Source organism: Onychomys torridus, chromosome 1 (assembly GCF_903995425.1).
Source record: "Onychomys torridus chromosome 1, mOncTor1.1, whole genome shotgun sequence".
In the NCBI taxonomy this organism is placed as follows: domain Eukaryota; kingdom Metazoa; phylum Chordata; class Mammalia; order Rodentia; family Cricetidae; genus Onychomys; species Onychomys torridus.
This window is the reverse complement of record NC_050443.1, coordinates 96356199-96378635: the sequence shown is the minus strand read 5'-3', so window position 1 is coordinate 96378635 and position 22437 is coordinate 96356199. Positions and strand designations below refer to the sequence as shown.

At 45.8% G+C, this 22437-nt stretch overlaps 1 long non-coding RNA gene across 1 annotated transcript; it reads right to left on the bottom strand.

Moving 5' to 3' along the window:
* Positions 1-7899: 7899 nt before the first annotated feature.
* On the bottom strand, positions 7900-12816 carry LOC118576739. The gene is made up of 3 exons (XR_004943983.1): positions 12746-12816; positions 12505-12651; positions 7900-8218 (listed from the first exon to the last, which is right to left on the bottom strand). It is a non-coding gene; the product is annotated as an uncharacterized LOC118576739 (long non-coding RNA).
* Positions 12817-22437: the final 9621 nt, after the last annotated feature.

Below are 22437 nucleotides of genomic sequence, written 5' to 3'. Positions count from 1 at the left end.
AGCCCAGCATGAAGGCTTTGGGGGAATAAACTTGTCTCGGGTGGACCGCATCGTCTTGAGTAGTTAGGAGCCGATACGTGGCTCTTGGAACTGAGGACCCTGGAGCCCAGGTGTCTTGAAGGTGGCTACCACAGCTAAAACATAAGTGCCCTCTGTCCATCTCACCATCATCAAGATGTCTGAGTGATGGCTCAAGGCTCAAGCAGTGGCAGTGTGCTGGCCTGGGGCATCCATGTGACTGCAGGTGGTAACTGAGCATGCGCACTAGGCACATAGGCTCCCTAAGTCCTAGCCCGAGTTCAGGGGGCTTAGAGGTGCTTAGATATGGCTGCTGTTTCAGCGTGAAAGCTAGAGAGTCTGGGGTCTGCACGGAGTCATTTAAAACCTCCTGAGTAGCAAGACCCACAGCTGCCCTTGCCCAGGGGTTTGTCTGGTTTGTATTTACAGAGCTGTCTCTCGTTCCCACCTTACCCTTGGAGAAGACCGAAGCCCAGCTGAGCCCCTTCGAATTTCATCCTGCTCCAGGATCATTGGCATCAGGGAGCTCAATAAATTTCAACTTTCCTTCTGGAAGGGGGGCCTGTTGCAGAAATATGTGGCAGACATGGTGCATATCTATAATCCCAGCACTCAGGAGGTAGAGGCAGAAGAATCTTGAGATCACAACCATCTTTGGGATATCCTCACTTCCTTCCGGCTCTGGCTTGGTAACTGGCTAGCGCTGGGTGCAGTATTCTAATGCCATCTGGCTGGTGTTACTGTGGTTATAAAGGGTGTAACTCAGGAGCAGCCTAATGGAGGGCACTAGAGAGGAATGTGGAGAGGCAGGGTGGTCACTGAGTCACCCACACTACCCTCTTAACACTTCCAAGTGTTCACCAGGCCCTACCATTTAGGAAGGTCCATTACCAGGCATGCTGACTTCAATCACTGGCAACTAATGATTGAACTAACTCCACACACACACCCCCACCCAATGCAGAGGACAGAGAACGGGACTCAAACCTCCAATTTATAATTCCAGAAGCAGAGGCAGGAGAATTAGTGGTTCCTAGTCAGCAAGCCATACAGCAAGACTCTGTCTCAAAATTATACTAATAAAATTTTGTAAAAGTTTTAACTCTAATTCTTCCTCATATCCCCCACTGTACAGCCCCACCCTGGAGCTCCCTGGGAGCCCAAGGCCACCAATCATCTTACTAGCATACAAGACACAGCCTCAGTCCTAGGACCTTCAGGGCTTCAAATGCTGCAAACACACATTCAGTGTCTCCAGGAGCTGAGGAGCTGCTAAGCTATCAAATATTTCACATGTAAGCATGAGACTTGAATTTAACCCCCACTGTAAAAAGGCTGGGGGCATCACAAAGCCCATAACCCCAGTGCTGAGGATGTAGAGACTAGAGGATCCCTAAGGCTCACTGCAAACCATTTTAGACAGTCAGCTCTAAGTACAGTGTGACACTCTATCTCAAAATAATAAATAAATAAATAAATAGATAGATAGATAGATAGGTAGATAGATAGATGATAGATAGATAAATGAATGAATGAATAAATAAATAAATAAATAAATAAATAAATAAATAAATAAATAAATAAGGTGAGGGATGATTCAGTGGGTAAGAGTGCTTGCCTCTCAACCCTGATGACCTCAGTTTGATCCCGTGTAAAAGAACTGGATTTTGTGCCTCAGGTCTGTGACTCAGCCCCAGCACCCCTATGGGGAGACGGGAGGAGAGACTGTGTCTCAAATAAGGTGAATGGAGAGAACTGACTCCTAAAAAGTTGCCCTCAGACCACCATTGCTGTTGGTTTTTGTTCTTTTGGGGAGCCTTCCACCCAGCTCCCAAATAAATCACACATGGAGGCTTATTCTTAATTGTAAATGCAACTTTAAATTACCCTGTCTGTCTTTTGCCTCTGGGCTTTTCCTTTTCTATTCTTGTATACCTTTCTTTGGTTTTTACTCTGTGCCTTGTTGTGTAGCTGGGTGACTGGGTGACTGGGTGACTAGTCCCTGAAGTCCTCCTCCTTCTCTGGCTGCTTCCTCTTTTCCCAGATTTCTCCTTCTGTTTATTCTCTCTGCCTGCCAGCCCTGCCTATCTTTTCTCCTGCCTTGCTATTGGCCATTCAGCTCTTTATTAGACCATCAGGTGTTTTAGACAAGCACAGTAACACAGCTTCACAGAGTTAAACAATTGCAACATAAACAGAAGTAACACACCTTAAAATAATATTCTACAACACTCCATATGTGCCCTGTGGTGTGCTCACAGCTTCATTCGCACATACACACACACACACACACACACACACACACACACGCACACGCACACGCACACGCACACGCACACACACCACTCTAAATAAATAACTTCTTAGAGTTTTTACAGAGAAAATAAGGTGGAAAACAACTAAGAAAGACCCCTGAGGCCACCCTCAGCCACATGTGCAGATGTATGAACATGCACACACACATGCATACACACACATAGACACACAATTTTCTTTCCATCATTTATATCCTACAGTCAGAAGCACAGTTCCAATGAACCCACTTTAGCCTCTATGTTTTAAATTTTGTGTTGTTGGGGCTGGAGAGATGGCTCAGTGGTTAAGAGCACTGGCTGTTCTTCCAGAGGACCTGGGTTCAATTCCCAGTACCCACATGGCAGCTCACAACAGTCTGTAACTCCAGTTCTAGGGGATCTGGCATCCCCACACAGATGTACATACAGGCAAAATACTAATGCACATAAAATAAAAATAAACTATTTTTAAAATTTTTTTGTGTTGTTATTACTATTATCACTACTGTTTATGTGAGTGTCTATGTAAGGGTATATGCACATGTATGTGGATGTACCATGAAGGTCATAAAAAAAGATGTCTGATCTCTTGTAGCTGGAGTTCCAAACATTTGTGAGCTGCCTAACATGGGTGCTGGGGCCCTAGCTTGGGTCCTCACACTAGATCACCAAGAGCTCTGAACCACTGAGTCATCTCTCCAGCCACACAATCTCTATTTTTTTTTAAGATTTATTATTTATGTGTATGAATATTTTGACTGCATGCATATATATGTACACCACATGCATGCCCGGTGCTGTGGATTCCCTGGAACTAGAGTTACAGACAGTTGTGACCTGCCATGTGGGGGTTGGGAACTGAACCCAGGTCCTCTAGAGGAGCAGCCTGTGCTGCTAACCACTGAGCCATCTCTCCAGCCCCACGATCTCTATTTTTTAACTTTAATTTTTTTCTTTAGGTAGGTTGAGTTAGGATTCTAGATATAATGGACACAAATGAAAATATGCAAAGTGGGTAAATAGATGAGTATGAAGAATGGCTATGGAAGTGGGGAGTGTACGGCCTGGAGACGAGGCATCAGCTCTGTAAATAACCAAGGAGGGATTATGTGATACAGGAAGCTGGTGTATTTTGGACTAAGCTGAAAGTCAGAACTAGTCCTGCAGAATGGGACTTAAATAAAGCAAATTTTCATTTAGACTAAGAAAAACTGCAAACAATTTGAGCTGCTTACAGCTGGAAAGGGCTGACCCAGGAGGCAGAGGGAGAACCCAGACGCTGTGAGTTCCTACAAGGATGGATTGGGTTCTGGGCAGGGCTATGGAGGGCAAGATCAGGCCGACTGCTCAAAAACGTACACAGAATTTACCTGGAGATGGTGTCCAGCGGCTGTGATTCTGAAGGTCTGGGGTGGAGCCAAGAGGCTGTACTTCTAACAGTCTCTGGGGAATATAGGCACTCTTAGCCTGTGAACCATACCTGGAGTAGCTCAGAGCTCTGTGAACTCTGGGGACTTTAGGACCGAGGTTTACAAATCCACCATCAGGGGCCTATAACCTCAGGCTGACAGGAAACATGTCTGCTCCTTTCCTCTTCTTTATGATTATTCACTTAGTGGGGGTGGGGAGCACATGTCTGCCATGGCACTCTGTAAAATCAGCAGCTTGCTGGAGTCCATTCCCTCCTTCTGCCAGATAGGTCTGGGGGTCAAACGCAGGTCATCAGGCTTGTCAGCAAGCGCCTTACCCTCTGGGCCACCTTCACAGCCTTCTTTCCCATTTAAAAAAATTACATGTAGTATTTGTAGAAAAGAGTGGGTTTGTGGTATTTCCCTCCTTTTTCAGCGTGAGCCTGTATTAAAGTTACCTGGCTCTCGGTCCCTTTTGTTCCTCCCTTTCTACCGGTTCCCCATTCTCAGATACTGCTCTTCCTGTTGTCTTTTACTTTGTTTTGTTTTTTCATTTCATGGCTTTCGAGATATAGTCTCTTAGTCCTGGCTGGCCCAGAACTCTGTATGTAGACCAGGCTGATCTTGAACTCACGGAAATCAACCTGCCTCTGCCTCCTGAGTGTTGGATTAAAGGTGTGTGTTGCCACGCCCGGAGCCTGTTTTGTTTATTTCTTGATGCCAATTCCGTGTAAGACAGAAAATATGTAATATTTGTTTCCGGGTCTGGCTTTTTTCAGTTCCATCCATTTTACTGCAGAAAACATTGTTTCAATTCCTTACGGTTGAATTAGAGTCCACATAGGTGTGTACATGTGACACATGTTCTTTATCCATCCATTAAGGCCGGCCTCTCTTTGTTATACCTTTAGGACTTGGCAGGTTGCCCAGCACACAGTAGGTACTCAAAAACACTAAAAAATGTACTAAGTGCTACTCAGCAACAGAAAGAAACTGAGTCTTCTTTTGGTTGTTTGGTGTTGCGCGGGTTGAAGCTGGGGCGTGCAGCATGCCAGACAAGCATGCTTTCACTAACCCACACCCTCCACCTCCTTGGCATTCATCCTATGCTTACGACACTACTGTGTCATGCGTGTTGGCACGCTATGGACATCGGAGGCCAACTTCTAAAAGTCAGTTCTCTCCTTCCACCATTTGGGGTTCTGGATGAAACTCAGGTTGGCAGGGTTGGCGGCAAGCACCTTTACCCACTGAGCCATCTTGATGGCCCCTCTCTGACAGTCTTAAAAAGACAAAACTATGCTAACTTAGACGATGTGAGTGCCTGCGAGGAACCGAGGGGGGGGGGGACTAATTATGAAAGGGACAAAATGAAGTCAGGAGCAGGCAAGGAAACTGTTCATTTTCTCAGGGTGACTAAGGAAATCTCTCTGTGTATTAAAATTCATAGATACGCATTCCAAAAAGGTCACTCTTGCTGTGTGATCATTTTAAAATAAATATTTTATGATAACTATTATCAAAAACAGGCCTTTTGTGAATCATGCTTACTGAATACCTACCCCACACCAAGCCAGAGCCACAAGTGAGGGTTCAAAGACAAGGGCCAGGGTTGTAGCTCGGTAGCAGGCACTTGCTATTAAAAAAAAAAAAAAAAAAAAAAAAAATTCTTTATGGAAGTAACTAAGGGGAGAGCCATGAGGGGTGGAGGTGGCAGGGGGCAGCCTGAACCTTCATCAGTTCACCATCTCCCTTGTTTGCACTCAATCAAGACGACTCCTAATTACACTATGTGCTCCTCAAAGTCTTGGACAGCACGCTGGGCAAGCTGTTCCCACTGCCTTATTCATTCACTGTCCCCACCTAACATGTCCTGTGTTTGCCTCCAGACTCGGCCTTGTACATTGTCAAAGCCACCCAAGGGCAATGTCAATTTACATAACCCAGTCTAGCTGACAGATGAATGCCAATCGGACTGGAGCAGACAAGTCTCCATTCAGGACTTGTGAAAACTGGACCTGAGCATGGCTCAGTCCAGAGAGTGCTTGCCTAGCAACACTTGGTCCTGGGCTCAGTCTCGGGGCTCACTAGACCAGGTGAGGCAATGCTGCTCAAACACCTCCTCATTCTAGCTATGTCCTGAGCTGTGCTTATGGCTGTTTTTTAAACATACTGTAATTTCCCTATTTTTGCTGTTACATGTTCTAGCAGCCAAAATGGACTAGGTTAGTCTGCTGTAATGAATATTTCAAATCTCAGCAGCTCTGAAAGTCTGTTTCCTAGTCTGTACGTTTTCATGCTGTGTGCACATGTGTGTCAGGTGCAGGCGCACATATGTACTTAGGTACAGAGGATAGAAGGTACATTCATCAGTTGCTTCTCTACCTTATTGTTTGTTTGTTTGTTTGTTTGTTTGTTGTTTTGAAACAAGGTCTCACTCTACAGCCCTAGCTGGCCTGGAACTCACTATGAAGACTAGGCTGGCATCAAACCCACAAAAGATCCTCCTGCCTCTGCCTCCCAAGTTCTGGGATTAAAGGGGTGTGCACTATGTCTGCCCTCCTTAGTGTGTGTGTGTGTGTGTGTGTGTGTGTGTGTGTGTGTGTGTGCACGCACACATCTATAACGTTACTATAGACATGCAGAGATCAGAGGACAATACTGTGGAATCAGTTCTCCCCTTCTACCTTTACATGGGTGCCGGGGTTTGAATCAAGATCTCCAGACTTACACACCTTGCCTTTGAGACAGTGTCTCTCACTAAACCAGGAGCTCACTGATTTGGCTTAACTCTGGCCAGCAAGCCCCAGAGATGCCCCTGTCTCTGCAACCCCAGCCCCGGTATTGGAGCGGGACACTGCACAGGAGGATGGCAAGTTTTAGGCCAGGGAATGCTCCATAGCAAGACCTTGTCTCAAATCTTAAAAATAAATAAATAAATAGATAGATAGATAGATAGATAGATAGATAGATAGATAGATAGATAGATAAATGAAATAAGGAAGAGGTAAGTAAAGGAAAAGATCAAAGAAATATTATGTGAGGGCCATAGAGAGGGCTCAGCAGGTAAAGGAGCTTGACGCAGAGCCTGATGAACTGAGTTCAATCCCCAAGACCCACACGGTGGAAAGGGAGAACCAACTCCTGCCAGTTGCCCTCTGGCACAGGAGAAAGATCACCTGACTTTGCTGACTGGAAAAATGGAGGAGAGACACAAGGACAGCAGCCCCTGGATTCTAAGGCCACCCCTTAAGTGACCAAGCACAGTAAGATAGTGGGGTTTCAGTCACTCAGCCGTAAAGACTTGCATTCTACTGACAGTACAAACAGGTGGGAACCACCGTACCCCTGGAGCCTGCAAAGGAAACACACATCTCTCCAACAGGGATTTTAGCACATGAGCCCTGCTTTGGACTTCTGAGCTCCAGACTTGTAAGGTAATACATTCTTGGAAATTATTTTTAACTTATTTTGGCAAAAACATATAACATAAATATCACCACTGTAATTTTTTTTTCTTTTTGAGATGGAGTCTCAATGTGTCCAAAGCTAATCTCAACTCCCAGGTTCAAGGGATCCAGAGTAGCTGGGCCTGCAGGTACTGGACACACCCGGCTTAATTTCCACAATCTGAACCCTTGTATAGTCAGCAATTCACCATTCCTCCTCTAGGTATGCTCTTGTGCCCAGAGGGCACTTTGGAAGCCACCTTTGTGGACCAGTCCATTCTCCTAAAGAACGGAACTCACAAATCTACAACAGTACCTCTGATGTAATCTTCCAACGTTAGGAACCATTCATTATGTGTTCCCACTGTTCATTTTATTTGTTTGCTTGTTTATTGGATTTTCGAGACAGTGTCTCTCGGTGTAGCCCTGCCTGTCCTGGAACTCGCTCTGTAGAACAGGCTGACCTCGAACTCACAGAGATCCTCCTGAGTGCTGGAGCTAAAGGCATGCACCACCACCGCTGGCTATGTTTCCACTTTTTGATGAGTTGTCTTTTTTATTTTGAAACAGGGTCTTATATTCCAGGCTGGCCTAGAACTCACTCTGCAGCTAAGGATGACTTTGACCTTCTGATCCCCCTGCCTCACTCACCTCCTGGTTGCTGAGATTACAAGCCCAGGCTTCAGGAATGCTAGTCAAGAACAAACCAAATTGCTTCAATGAGTTTTAAAGGGGACCCCCCCAGCATATTTTTAATGTGCTGTCAACATAAGTCATTGCACAGACTTTGTGGGGTGGTTCGTAAGAGCAATGTTTCAAAAGGTAAACCCACCAGTGTTCTGAAGCTTCGGGAATGCTTGGCCGTGAATTAGCCTCTTGCGCCACCTGCTGGGAGACTTGAGAATATCAATGCCGTATGGTTCCGGATTTAGGCGGAGGAGGGAGTTGTTTAGTTGGTTTGGGTGACTGTTGGTTTGTTTATGGTTGAACTCGGCATCTTTCTCCCCTCCCCGTCTCCCGCTCTGGTTGAAGAGATGAGCCACCATGCCTTCAAACATACATAAAACATAAAATCCTTAATCCCAGCAGAGCCAGGTGGATGGATCTCTGTGAGTTCAAGGCCAGCCTGGTCTACAGATCGAGATCCAGGAAAGGCACCAAAACTACACAAGAAACCCTGTCTCAAAAAAACAAACAAACAAAAACCATAAAATCCATGCTGGATGATAAGACGGTATTTTAAGGAACTGACCATTAAAAACTCCCTAATTTCCACTGCCTGCAGTGTGCAAAGCCATAAAAATGAACTGATTTTGAAATTGCCATTTGAAAGTAATAGTTAGGTACTCACTACACGTTGAGCCAAATAGAGTTAACCAGCCAAATTTGTTTTTCCATTTTTTGTTAAAGTTCTGTTGCTCCCCCCACCTCCCCCACCCCCTTCATTTCTTTCTCTGACAGAGTGTCACAAGTTAGCCCCAAGCTGTCCAGGCACTCTGGACCCTCTGGCTTCCCCTTGGGTGCTAGGGTCACAGCCCTGTAGCACCACTCCTGACTTAGTAAAAAATTTTCCAGGAGCACAGCCATGTGTGTCAGAATGTCCCTGTTACTTCCATGCACAGAACAAAGATGAAATTAGTCTCTGACTCTTTGTAGGAAAGGTTAGCTCATGCCTCGGCCAGAGCTTTCACAAAGCAGCCTGCTCCAGTGTCCCTCAGCTACTCTTGGTAATAATGTAGCTGTTTTTAAGTGTGTGTGTGTCTGTGTGTCTGTGTGTCTGTGTGTCTGTGTATCTGAGTCTGTGTGTGTATCTATGTGTGTCTGTGCCTGTGTCTGTGTGTGTGTCTGTGTGTGTCTGTGTGTGTCTGTGTGTGTGTATCTGTGTGTGTCTGTGTGTCTGTGTCTGTGTGTGTCTGTGTGTGTGTGTCTGTGTGTGCATGTGCATGCACTATGGCATAAATATGGAGATCAGAGGACAATATGAAATCAGTTCTCAGCTGGGTGGTGGTGGCGCACACCTTTAATCCCAGCACTCGGGAGGCAGAGGCAGGAGGATCTCTGTGAGTTTGAGGCCAGCCTGGTCTCCAAAGCGAATTCCAGGAAAGGTGCAAAGCTACACAGAGAGAAACCCTGTCTCAAAAAACCAAAAAAAAAAAGAAAAGAAGGAAGGAAGGAAGGAAGGAAGGGAGGGAGGGAGGGAGGGAGGGAGGGAGGAAGGAAGGAAGGAAGGAAGGGAGGAAGGAATGAAGGAAGAAAGGCAGAAAGAAAGAAAGAAAGAAAGAAAGAAAGAAAGAAAGAAAGAAAGAAAAGAAAAGAAATCAGTTCTCTCCTTCCATTTTTTTGTGGGTTCAGGGAACTGAACTCGGGTCTTCAGGATTACATGGGAACATTTTTCTTGAACTGAGCCATCTTGATAGCCTGAGATGTACCTTTTGCCACAGCATTCTGTTTGACAATTTACAACTGACTGAATGAAGCCCCTTGACAACCTACAAGACCGTGACTATAGAGACGTTATGACTCTTTTGAAACAATTGCTTGCTGTGTGGTCTAGGCTGGCTTCAAATTCTCCATCCTCCTGCCTCAACTACAATGCCAAGATGTCGGGCAAGCACCTCACACCCAGCCTAAATTGTAGTTTTTCTAGCCCATTAATGATGCTAACTCCAAACATGACTTGTGGTTCCAGCTGTAATCATGTCAAAATTTAACACACCAGATAGGACATGGAGGGGCTGAAGAGACAGCTCCATGGCTGAGTGTGTGTATTGCTCTTGTAGAAGATTGGAGTCCAGTTCCCAGCACCCAGGCAGCTCACAACCATCTGCAACTCTGTCTCCAGGGAGAGCCAATGCCTCTTGGCCTCCAGGGTACCTGCACTCATGCACATTTCCACACACAGACACATAGGCATACACACAACTAAGAATAATAAAAATAAACCTTTTCCAAGGAAGGAAACAAATCCACACCTTTGATCCCAGCACTCAGGAGGCAGAGGCAGGCAGACCTCTGAGTTTGACGCCAGCCTGGTCTACAGAGTGAGTTCCAGGACAGCCAGGGTTACACAGAGAAAGCCTGTCTCAAAAAACAAAAAAGAAAAAAGGAAAGAAAACATGTGAGATTTGGTCTCAGTTTGTAGCCCAGGCTAGCCTCAATCTCCTGGGCTCAAGCAGTCCTCCTGTCTCCTGAGAAACTAGAGCCACGGGCTCACACCAACACCTGCTTGGCAACCTTATTTTGCATCCTTTTCCTAATTAATACAAAAACTCTGTCACTCAACTGCTTTTGGAAACTTCCCCCGCCCCAGGGGGAAAAAAAAGATTCCCTTGGGAATGACTAAAATAAACTTTAACACTTGGTAACAGACAATTGTTTTAAAATAATGCCTTTGGATTGGGACACAGCTTAGTGGTCCAGGGCTTATCTAACATGCACAGAGCCCTGGGTTCCACCCCACTCCAAAAAGAAAAGAGGTCATCTTACATGAAATAACGCAGGTACAGTTGATGACAGCAGAGTCCCCCAGACTTCAATGACTCTGAAACAGCCCAGGGTGCCTGATGACACACAATACACACACACACACACACACACACACACACACACACACACATCACAGACACACACCATACACACACTCACACCACATACACACTACACACACACATATACATCACTCACACCACACACACAACACACACAACACATACATACAACACACACACACACACACACACACACACACACACACACACACACACACACGTAACCATAGGACCCAAGAATCACCTCCCGAGAAGAGGCCAGGTGGGTTCTCAGAAGTTCATTGTTAAATAAAGACACCTGCTTCCTGAGGGTGCAGGCAGGATTCTCAGATCTCACTCTCAAGAGCAAGACTCACAAGATTAAACTTCCTGGAATAACTGAAAGGTCTGAGCTACCTGCCCCCTCCTCCCCCTCTGGTTGCCACCTAACACTTGCCCCTCCCCCAAACCCAACCCCACCACCACCCTGTTCTAGGGGTGGTTGCCTCCTCCTGGGTGCTCTCCTCCTTTCTCCTGCTCCCATTTGCCTGTGTTCCCACAGGACACTTGCTGCTCTGGCTGTGCACAGTGCACTCCACTGTTAGTTTCATAAAGGGTTCCTCGGCTGGAACATTCCACAGGTTCCCTCACGGCTTGTGGATCTCTAGCCTCAGCTCCCAGCCCAGTAACCAGGCGGTGCTCAGTGAATGTCTGCAGGGAAAGAGAGAGAGAAGCACCACTAACATTGTCTTCGACTGCTTTTCCAGCTTCATTACTTCAACAAACGGTGTCTTTTCTGCCGCCAGGAGCGCACCCACGGAGATGGGAAGACAGTGGGGCTAAGGGCTTCATTGATTCTCTGCTGTGATTTAAAGAAAGGAGGATGTGACGTAAGCGGCATGGACAGCGGTTGGTTAATGAAATGTAAAACGGACGCAGCTGTTAGAAAATAGAAAGTGGGTCTGGATGTGACCCAAGATGCTGTCCAGCACAGGCTACACAGAGAGGCTGGTGATGAGGCTGGTGTAGCTCAGACTCAAAATGTGTGTGCAGCCTGCCCAAGGCCCTGGCCTCCATCCTCAGTGCCAAAGAGAAAAAATGGCAAAAGCGTAATGGTGTGCAAAATGTCACTCTGAACATGGGGTTTAAGTGGGGAGGGGCAAGATGGCTTGCCACCAAGCCTGACCACCTCAGTTTGATTCCTGGGACCCACGTGGTCGAAGGACAGGTGTGCTGGCCTGTGCCTTTAATATACATAGTGAGTTCTAGGAAAGCCAGAGCTGTACAGGGAGACCCTCCCCATCCCCTACCCCCAGAAAGGGGAAAAGAGGAAAAGAAGAAAAGAAAGAGGACATAATACACTCTCTGTCTCCATCTGTGTACCACGGCACACACTGCTCTCCCCCTCACAAAAACATTTCAGTTAGTTTTTTTTTTTTTGTGGGGGGGGTCACAATCCTGGAGATAGAACCTAGGGTCTTGGTGTATTCGTGTCAAAATGTCATCACCAAAGGCAACTTAAGAGTTTGTACAGACACACACACACACACACACACACACACAGAGAGAGAAAGAGAGAGAGAGAGAGAGAGAGAGAGAGAGAGAGAGAGAGAGTCCATTGCAGTGGGGAAGACATGGCACATACCAGGAGCAGGAAGCTGGGTGATCAAATTTGGTCCACACAAGAAGCAGAGAGAGAGCAGGAAGTAGTGTCAGGCTATAAATCCTCAAACCTGCCCCCCTGTTGCTTAGATTCTAATGGCTCCCTTGGGGAGCCCAACGTCATACTTCCTCCAGCAAGACTCACGTTAGAGGCTCCATAATCTCCCCAAAACAGTGCCACCAACTGGAGAGCAAACGTTCAGATACGGGAGGCTGTGAGGTCCTTCCTCATTCAAGCTGCCTCGCTCATGCATGCTGGTCACAGGCGTTACCATGGAGCTGTATCCCCAGCCTGGACACACAAAATGATAGATGAATGTAATGAAAACTTCTAAATAAAATGATAAGTAATCAATTGAAAGGACAGCGGGGCAGCACAGTAGTACCTGCCTGTCACCCCAGGAATCGGGAGGCAGCAAGATCAGGAGTTCAGGGACATCACGGGCTACGTAGTGAGTTTGAGGCTAGCCTGGATTACCTGAAGGAGCAACATGAGTCTCTTTTTAAAACTTTAAAAACAAAGCAGTTTGTTTAGAGACCCCTTTTCCTCCCCCAAGTGCTGCATGCTGAGGCAGAATTTCAGTTCAAATGTGATGAAGACAGAATGGTGGCTCTGTAATCCTCGGACTCAGAGGCTGAGGTAAGAGGACAGCCCTCCCCTTCCTTTTCTTTATCCATTGGCTTTGAAGTTTCTCTATATCTGAGGGATCTATATTGTGACCTCCTGCCTTCATCTCTTGATGGAATGACAGGCCGCGAGGGTGAGGTGGCCAGGATGCAAACAAGGCTTTTGCTTGCTAGGCAAGCACTCTAAAACCTGAGCTACATCCCCAGCTTCAGGAAAAACCATGAGCTCAAGACAAGTCTAGTCTGCAAAGAGAAAGCCTGTCTCAAAAAAAAAAAAAAAAAAAGTGTGTGTCGACATGGGTTGGGGGCTTAGTTTGCAGATCTCTTCCTGAAGTCACCAGGTTCTGGCCCCTCTTGGAAGAGAGCAATTGCCGGACCTTCCACACGTGGCCACTAGAGGGCGCGCCGAAGCAGCCGAAGTCGCGAGGCCCTTGGGCTCCCTAGAGAACCATCCGGGAAACAAAGCGGTCTTATTTTCCAAGGGCTGAAGAGGCCCCCACGGAGCATCCACACTCCATCTCCTCATAAGTAAACGAACTTAATTGCAGCTTAATTTATTCCGAATTGTATCAACAATTAAAAGGAAATTACCCCCTCGCTCTATTTTCTCTTTATTTAAAATAGGTTCCTCCTAACTTCAGCAATTTAATGTGAGGAAACAATTGGATTTTAATGACCTTCTCAGGAGCTCATCCTAGGAGGTGGATCCTGCCTTTCCCACCTAGCTTTGATTTACAGCACATCTCCCAACATCTTACTGGGTCATTTTGTCTGATGATAGCCAACCTCCTTCCGCAGACCTGGGCAGAAACACATCTCTTTCCAGCTACCTCGACTCACTGTTGCAAGCACAAAAGGTAGAAAACAGCCCGTTTTTGTCCACCCCTTCTGGGTTTCCTCGGCTGCTGCCTCTCTGCACCCCTGTGGCCCACCATCTGCAAGCCTTTGCGAAGTGACCGTTATGTAAGGAAGGGAATAGAAATGATTAATATTCTGTTTATCCTTGCCTGCGCCTTCCAGCCACTGTGTGGGGGTGGGGTGGGGTGAAGTGAGGTGAGGTGCGGTGGGCGGGGCCGAAAAACAAAAAACAAAAAAACCTACGCTCTTCACAGTCACCAAAGAGTAAGATCAGCTCAATGTCCACCAAAGAATGAAATAAATAGGCCGAACTCGGGAGGCAGGCGGATTTCTGTGAGTTTGAGGACAGCTTGGTCTACAGAACGAGTTCAAGAACAGGCTCCAAAGCTACACAGAGAAATCCTGTCTGGAAAAACAGAAAGAAGAAAAGGAAGGAAGGAAGGAAGGAAGGAAGGAAGGAAGGAAGGAAGGAAGGAAGGAAGGAAGGAAGGAAGGAAGGAAGGGGGAGGGAGAGAAAGAGAGAGTGTAGCATGAATCTTAAATAGTCTTACTAATAAAATCAAACCTGAGGCCAGTTATTGGGGTGAATGCTGGAAGATCAGAGAAACAGAACAAGCCACAGTTTCCTCACCTTGCCAGTTCCTTAGCTGATCCTGTTTCCTCAGATTGCAAGCTTCTGTGTCCTCATCCTGAACTGTGCTGCTCCAAAGCCTAAAAGCTGAACCAGCCAATGCTTAACTAGCTCTAGTGCCTGGTTTTCACACCTTACATATCTTTCTGTTCTCTGCCGTCACTCCCTGGGATTAAAGGCTCTCTTTCTGGGATTAAAGGTGTGAGTCACCATGCCTGGCTGTTTCCAATGTGGCCTCGAACTCACAGAGATCCACCTGACTCTGCCTCTCGAGTGCTGGGATTACAGGCGTGTGCTACCACTGCCTATCCTCATGTTTAATATTGTGGCCGTCCTGTTCTCTGACCCCAGATAAGTTTATTTCGGGGAACACACAATATTTCGGGGAACACAATACTACCACAGAGAAAGAGAAACAAAGAAAGAGAGAGAGAAGGAAGGAAGGAAGGAAGGAAGGAAAGCATGAAAGAAAAGAATGAACAAAAGCGTGAAGTCTGTCCATGAGGGAGTGTGATAGTATGAACTGTCGGCTTGACACCTCATAGGCAGCCTCCAGCACACCTATGTATGCCCCTGAGCATGTCTGTGGGAATTGTCTTGATGAAGTTCATTGATGGGGTGGACCCATCTTAATTGTGGGGGTGGGGATCCTGAACTGTGTAAAATGCTGAACACGAGTGTGTGTGTGTGTGTGTGTGTGTGTGTGTGTGTGTGTGTGTGTCAAGCCCTTGCTTCCTGCGCTTGGCTATGGACATAATGCACCAGCTACTTCAGGCTCCTGTGGTCTCTGTCCCCCAATGACCGACTGGCTGTGACCCAGAATCTTTCTCCTTTATGGTGCTTTTATAAAAGTTCTTTAGCCGGGCAGTGGTGGCGCACGCCTTTAATCCCGGCACTCAGGAGGCGGAGGCAGAGGCAGGTGGATCTCTGTGAGTTCAAGGCCAGCCTGGGCTACCAAGTGAGTTCCAGGAAAGGCACAAAGCTACACAGAGAAACACTGTCTTGGAAAAAAAAAATTCAGAGCTACAGGATGCAAAACTAAGACAGGCAATGTTACTTAGCTGCAAAAAGAATAAAGTGCTGATACATGCCCCAGCATGAGTAAACCTGAACAAAATGCTCCACGAAAGAGAGCAGCCATGAAAGGTCGGTCACACCTCATATATGCCATGTGTGAAATGTCCAGAAGAGGCACCCACAGAAACAAAGGCTACCTTAGTGGTTTCCTGGGGCTAGGTGGAGGGAGAGGTGATGGAGAGGGACTGCTTTCATAGAGGTGGGTTTTCCTTGGTGATAAAAAAAAAAAAATCTTTTGAAATAGCCGTAGGACTGCTGGACACTGTGAATGTCCTCAGAGCCCTGCCGTGTACACTTTCCCCTTTAGTTAGGATGGCAAGAGCCAGTCCTTCCACATCCTGGTGGATGCGGGTCGGAGATTAACAAGTGGACAAAGAGATGACACGTCACGTGAGTCTGAGGTGATGTGGGAAACACAAAGTTCTAGTCGGTGTTGTCCACAGAAGCCCCAGTGCTGGCCAAGTGGCCCTGTGCAGGTCACATGCCTGTCCATTTATGCAGGAGAGACACATTCAGTCGGCAGGTATGCTGGGCACGACAGGAGGCGCTCTGTTTTTGTTTTTTATTTTTGCTTTCTGGGTGTATTTGTGGTCTCTATTTTAAGCAAATATTTTTCTTTATTTTTTTAACATTTATTTATCTGGGGAGATTGGGGGGCGGGAGTTGTGGAGGTCAGAGGACACCTTGTGTGAATTGGTTCTCTCCTTCAAGCTTGTGGGTCCTGGAAATCAAACTCAGGTGTCAGGAACCTTCAGCACCTTCACCCACTGAGCCATCTCACCAGCCCACTCCTGTCTCCCCTATTTTCAAACTTTTGTTTGTTTGTTTTGTTGGGGGTTTTTTTGATACAGGGTTTCTCTGTGTAGCCCTGGCTGTTCTGGAACTCACTCTGTAGACCAGGCTGGTCCCAGAGCTCCTGCCTCTGCCTCCCCAGTGCTGGGATCAAAAAGCATGTGTCTCCACCACGAGTTTGGCTTCTATTTTCTTTTTTTTTTTTTTTCCACAGAAGAGCTGTTTATTATTATAGGATAGGAAGAGACAGACGTGACAGGCCTGTGGGAAACAAACACACATGGTCAAGAGAAAAGGAAGAGAGGAGAAGAAGAGAAGAGAACAAATTGGTGTTTGTTTTCCCATTTCTTTTTATTTTTGTTTTTGTTTTTTGGTTTTTGGTTTTTTGTGGGTTTTTTTTTTTTTTTTTTTTTGAGCTGAGGATCAAACCCAGGGCCTTGCACTTGCTAGGCAAGCGCTCTACCACTGAGCTAAATCCCAACCTTGGCTTCTATTTTCAAACTCTGGTTCGAGCCGTCACAATCAGACAGGCATGTTTGCTCACACAGTCTAGGGTACTTGAGAACCAATAGAATCTCGTTGTCTTGAGATGCAAAGAATGGGAAGGAGCCTCCTGGCCCAGAGCCCCTAGATTACCCTGAGAATTTTCACGTTCTCGATGGCTGGTATTTCCCGAATGTTGGAGCACTAGCCTAAATGGCCACAGCATGAGTCTCAGGCCACAGCAATGCCCGGAAGTTGCTCAGGTTGGGTGTGGTGTTGTAACTGGCATGCTTGGAAGAATGAGGACATGCTTGTGTCCCTCACTCTGGCCGTCTCAACTGCCGAAACAAGGTACCTCAAGGAACTGGAATTTTCCCTAGGAATCTCATACAGGGAACAGTGTGACAGAGGGGTAGCTTGTCTCTCTGGGAAAAAGATTTCACAGTGTGGGGAAGACCCGAACTAACACAATGATGGGCCAGTGATGGATGGGGACCACACCTTGGCCAGGATCACTTATGTGCTTACCTTGAAGATGGACTTGGAGGTGAGGTCCCTGGGGGATGGGGGTCCCTGGATCTCATTGCTCTCTTCCCAGTGCATCTTGGGTAGAATGCAGTAGAGAGCAATCTCCCATTCATTAGGGACACAACGATTTTCAAACCCACGGATCAGAGTGGCCAACCCTGTGGAACTGTGACAGCTGTTAGGGCCCAGGGTAGTTCTGTCGCGTCCAGCTCCACCTGTTGAACGGGTTCTGAGGGGGAGAGTGTGGAATTGGGAAATGCTAGCTATGAAATATAGATGTAGATGAAGAAAAAGAAACACAGGATAGCTTCAGGAGGTTCTGGGTCAATTCCGCAGACATAGATTTTGTTGCTCATAGCCTTTATATACCCAAAAGCAAAGGAGAGCAAAAATACCTCCCCCTTTCAAGGACATCACAGTTCAAAGTACAAAGTACAGTTAAGTGTAAACAGCTCCTTAGTACTCAAGACATTTGGTGGCCATGCCTTACAGCAAAGCATCCTGTATACTAGGCCTTGAAGTAAAAGACATCAGGTAACCACACCTTTGGCCAAAACATCCTATTATGTAGCCTCACAGGAGGGAAATAAGCTCAGACTCTCTGACTTTGAGTCAAGATGAAAACAAGCCACAAGCTGGGGTCTCTGTGGGCCCTCATAGTTCCTCCTTCTTTATAATATAAATTATCATCAGCTAAAGGGCCAGGAAGACTGGAATGGTAACTCTCTCTGATGAACTGCGTCTTGAATTTGCTGAAATAGCATCCTAACCTGATTATTACTAGTCCCAATGCAGGGAACAGTTTTGTAACTTGAAGAGCTCTATAAATATAATGATTATCTATATATAAATTAAATGAATTATCTGTAAGAATCTGAAAAATCATAGTCATAGCTCTCAATTCTACTATCTGAGCTGAAGCTGGAGTTGTTTGTACTACATAACCTTTACCGTCGATGACGTAAGCAGCTCTTCCATTGGAGGAGCCATCAGTAAAAACTAGCATAGCATCTCTTACAGGATCTTTCATCACAACCTTAGGAAATATAAAGGAATGCATTTGGGTGAACTGTAACTATTGATCAGCTGGAAAATGATTATCAATTTGGCCCAAGAATTAAGAAAAAGCATTGCCCAAGAATCATTATTTTAAACTCAAGTCCAAGTGGATCAAAGACCTCAACATAAATCCAGTTACACTGAACTTGATAGAAGAGAAAGTAGGAAGTAGTCTGGAACTAATTGGCACAGGAGATCCCTTCCTAAATATAACACCAGTAGCACAGACACTGAGAACAATTAATAAATGGGACCTCTTGAAACTGAGAAGCTTTTGTAGGGCAAAAGACACGGTCAATAAGACCAAACGACAGCCTACAGAATGGGAAAAGACCTTCACCAACCCCACATCTGACAGAGGACTGATCTCCAAAGTATATAAGAAACTCAAGAAACTAGACATCAAAATACTGAACAATCCAATTAAAAAATGGGCTAAAGAGCTAAACAGAATTCTCAAAAGAAGAATCTCAAATGGCTGAAAGACATTTAAGGAAATGCTCAACATCCTTAGTCATCAGAGAAATGCAAATCAAAACGACTCTGAGATACCACCTTATACCTGTCAGAATGGCTATGATCAAAAACACTAATGACAGTCTATATTGGAGAGGATGCGGAGCAAAGGGAACACTCTTCCACTGTTGGTGAGAGTGCAAACTTATAAAACCACTGTGGAAATCAGTATGGTGGTTTCTCAGAAAACTGGGAATCGATCTACCTCAAGACCCAGCCATACCACTCTTGGGCATATACCCAAGGAATGCTCAATCATACCACAAAGATACATGCTCAACTATGTTCATAGCAGCATTATCCGTAATAGCCAGAACCTAGAAACAGCCTAGATGCCCATCAACTGAATAATGGATTAAGAAAATATGGTACATATACACAATGGAGTACTGCTCAGCAGAAAAAAACAATGACAGCATGAAATTTGCAGGTAAATGGATGGAACTAGAAAATATCATCCTGAGTAAGGTAACCCAAACCCAGAAGGACAAACATGGTATGTACTCACTCATAACTGGATACTAGATATAAAGCAAAGAACAATCAGAGTGCAACCCACAGATCCAGGGAGGCTACCTAGCAGGAGGGACCCTAGGATGACTGTGGCTTATAAGTTTTGATTTTACTCAATCACTGGGCAAGCTTCAGCGAAGCATTTCACTATTAGAATAAGAATTTGTACTGTATCAAGCTGATAATAGAAAAATAAAATAAAATAATTTTAAAAAAGAAACATTATTTTGAAATAACCAATCAACTTGTTGTTTAGTAAAAGGAACATTGATCACATTTGGTTCTTTACCAAAATATCGCTGAGATTCCATCTGGCTTTTCTGTACTAAAGAAGCTACTGCTTCATAATAAGTGTTTAGTACCATAGATGGCAGAACAGGAAGATGTAACCATAAAAGAGGACCATTTGGCCATAATATTGCTGTAGGAGTATATCCAGTGGGCAAGATACAGGCTTGCCTGGTTGATCATAATTAATATAATGTACCTGCTGATAATGAATAGTGTTCTCAACCTGTAAAAGAACCTGCCTATCTTTTTCAGTTAATTGTCTGGGTGAATTAGGAGCATTCTCTCCTTTGAAATATCACGTAAAGGTTCCAAACCACCAGTAGATAATTTTAAATAAGGTCGTAGTCATTGAATGTCCCCTAATAACTTTTGAAAATCATTCAAAGTTTTTAAGCTGTCTTCCCCAATTTCCAATTTTTGAGGCTTAATTTCTTTAGGATACAAAATATGTCCCAAATACTGAAAAAGCGGTTGTCTTTGCATTTCCTCTGGGACAGTTACTAACCCTGCACGGGCAAGACCCTGTCGAAGCTGTAAATTGATATTGCTCGGTTTAGCCTAGAGCATGATGGCCCACAGCAAGCGCCGCTTGGGCCGGGTGTGCATGCGTGTGTGCAAGTGTGCTGGCCAAGCCATGCCAGCACAGCGACCTTGAGGCCCAGGCATTAAGCCCAGAGGCCCGCGGCCCCCTCCCAAGAAGCAACCCTGCCTCTGCCTCTGCCGCTGCTTTTCCCTGGTGAGGGGTGGGGAGTAGCCATGCTGCCTCCTCCGCTGCAGCCTGGTCTCTGGAAACAGGGACTCCAGCCGCACAGGCGGGCCCTTTAGGCTGTTCTAATCCAACCATTACAGTAGGAAGAGGACCTGCAGAGTCTCCAATTTTTTGTGAAAAGGAAACTATTAAATCACTCAAGCCCTTCAGCGCCTCCTTAGTCTCCTCAAACTCAGCCTCACAAAGGTGTCTGCATCTAGCCTCTCCAACAACTCCAGACCCATCCTTAGTACATCCAGATCATTCATTCAGACCCATGCCGTCATTCATTCAAACATTCTCATAACATATCCGGACATTCACATTTTCAAACTACTTTCTGAGACCTAAAAAAAAAAATTACAAACTCAAACCTTCACGACTTCTATACTTGCTGCAGCACTAACTTTAGCTTCTCTGGCTTTTAAAATACCCTTAAACAGCTGTAAATGAAGAGCATCTCAGGTCAAGCACAGGGTCCAACACACTGTTTTGTGGATGTGGCTGCCAGACCAGAAAGGAGAAAGGCTTGATCCAGGTAAGTCTGCAGCAGGACTCTGCTGAAATCTGATTCGGTTCAGCCAGAGAGAGCTGGAGACCATTCACACAGAGTCACATAGCCATGTGACAGTATTCTAGCTATTGTAGTTCTTACTTTTGTCTCTGATTTTCTGTCGTTGGTGACAGGATCTTGCTATGTAGTCCATGCTGGTCTCAAACTCACAATCTTCTTGCCTCTGCCTTCTGCATACTGGAATTTTAGGCATGTTCCACCATGCTCAGCTTATAACAGCTATTTTTTTAAATTGCTATGACCATCTGTCTCGGTTAGGGTTTCTGTTGCTGTGAAGAGACACCATGACCAAGGCAACTCTTATAAAGAAATAACATTTAATTGGGGTGGCTTACAGTTCAGAGGTTTAGTCCATTATCATAGGGTGGCATGCAGACGTGGTGCTAGAGCTGAGAATCCTACATCTTGATAGGCAGGCAACAGGAAGTGGTCTGTATCACTACACGAAGCTTGAGCATAGGAGACCTCAAAGCCCACCCCCACTTCCTCCAAAAAGGCCATACCTCCTAATAGGCCACTCCTTTTGGGGACCATTTCCTTCCAAACCAGCACACCAGCAGAGACTCTGACCTTTGCTAACTTTACTACATTGTGCCACTGGGCTTCATCTGACTTCCTTTTGCACAGATTTTAAGCTGAGACATCCACCTTGCTGGTTAATGGACTAGCATCAGTGCCTGGAACTGAGACTAGATCTTAATGTGACTCAGAACATTTTGGAAACTGTCACCTTCAACACCTTGGCAGAAAATGAAAGCACAGGGTTAGGCATGGCGTCACATGCCTTTAATCCCAGCACTCAGGAGGCAGAGGCAGGTGGGTCTCTATGAATTTGAGACCAGCCAGGGCTACCAAGTGAGACCTGTCTGCATGTGCACGTGCACGGGGGAGGGGAGGGTGTGGTGTGTGTGTGTGTGTGTGTGTGTGTGTGTGTCTGTGTGTCTGTGTGTGTGTGTGTCTGTGTCTGTGTCAATGTTCTTCCACTCCTCTAGGAGCCTGGAGTTTCAGTTCTACAGGATGAAAGGGGAGAGGGTGACAGTTGCACTTGGTGATTGTGTCCATCACCACCAATGGATACTCTTATAATGGCAAAAATGGTCATTTCTGTGTTACTGTAGACTTAACACAAATTTTTTAAAGTCAGTGTCTGGGCTACAGTGTAGCACAGTGCTCTACTCACTTGCTTAGCATACAAGAGGCCCTGGGCTTCAAAGAAGGGGTCTGTTAGATATCAGTGTTCTACTTATACCACAGACTTGGGAGGCTGAAGCAATGATCACATGAGCCAGGTGTTCAAGGTCGGCTAAGGCAGTATAGTAAGACTGTCTTAAAGAGAAAAGAGAGAGTCTGAGGAGAGGGAGACTCCTCAGATTCCCCAGCA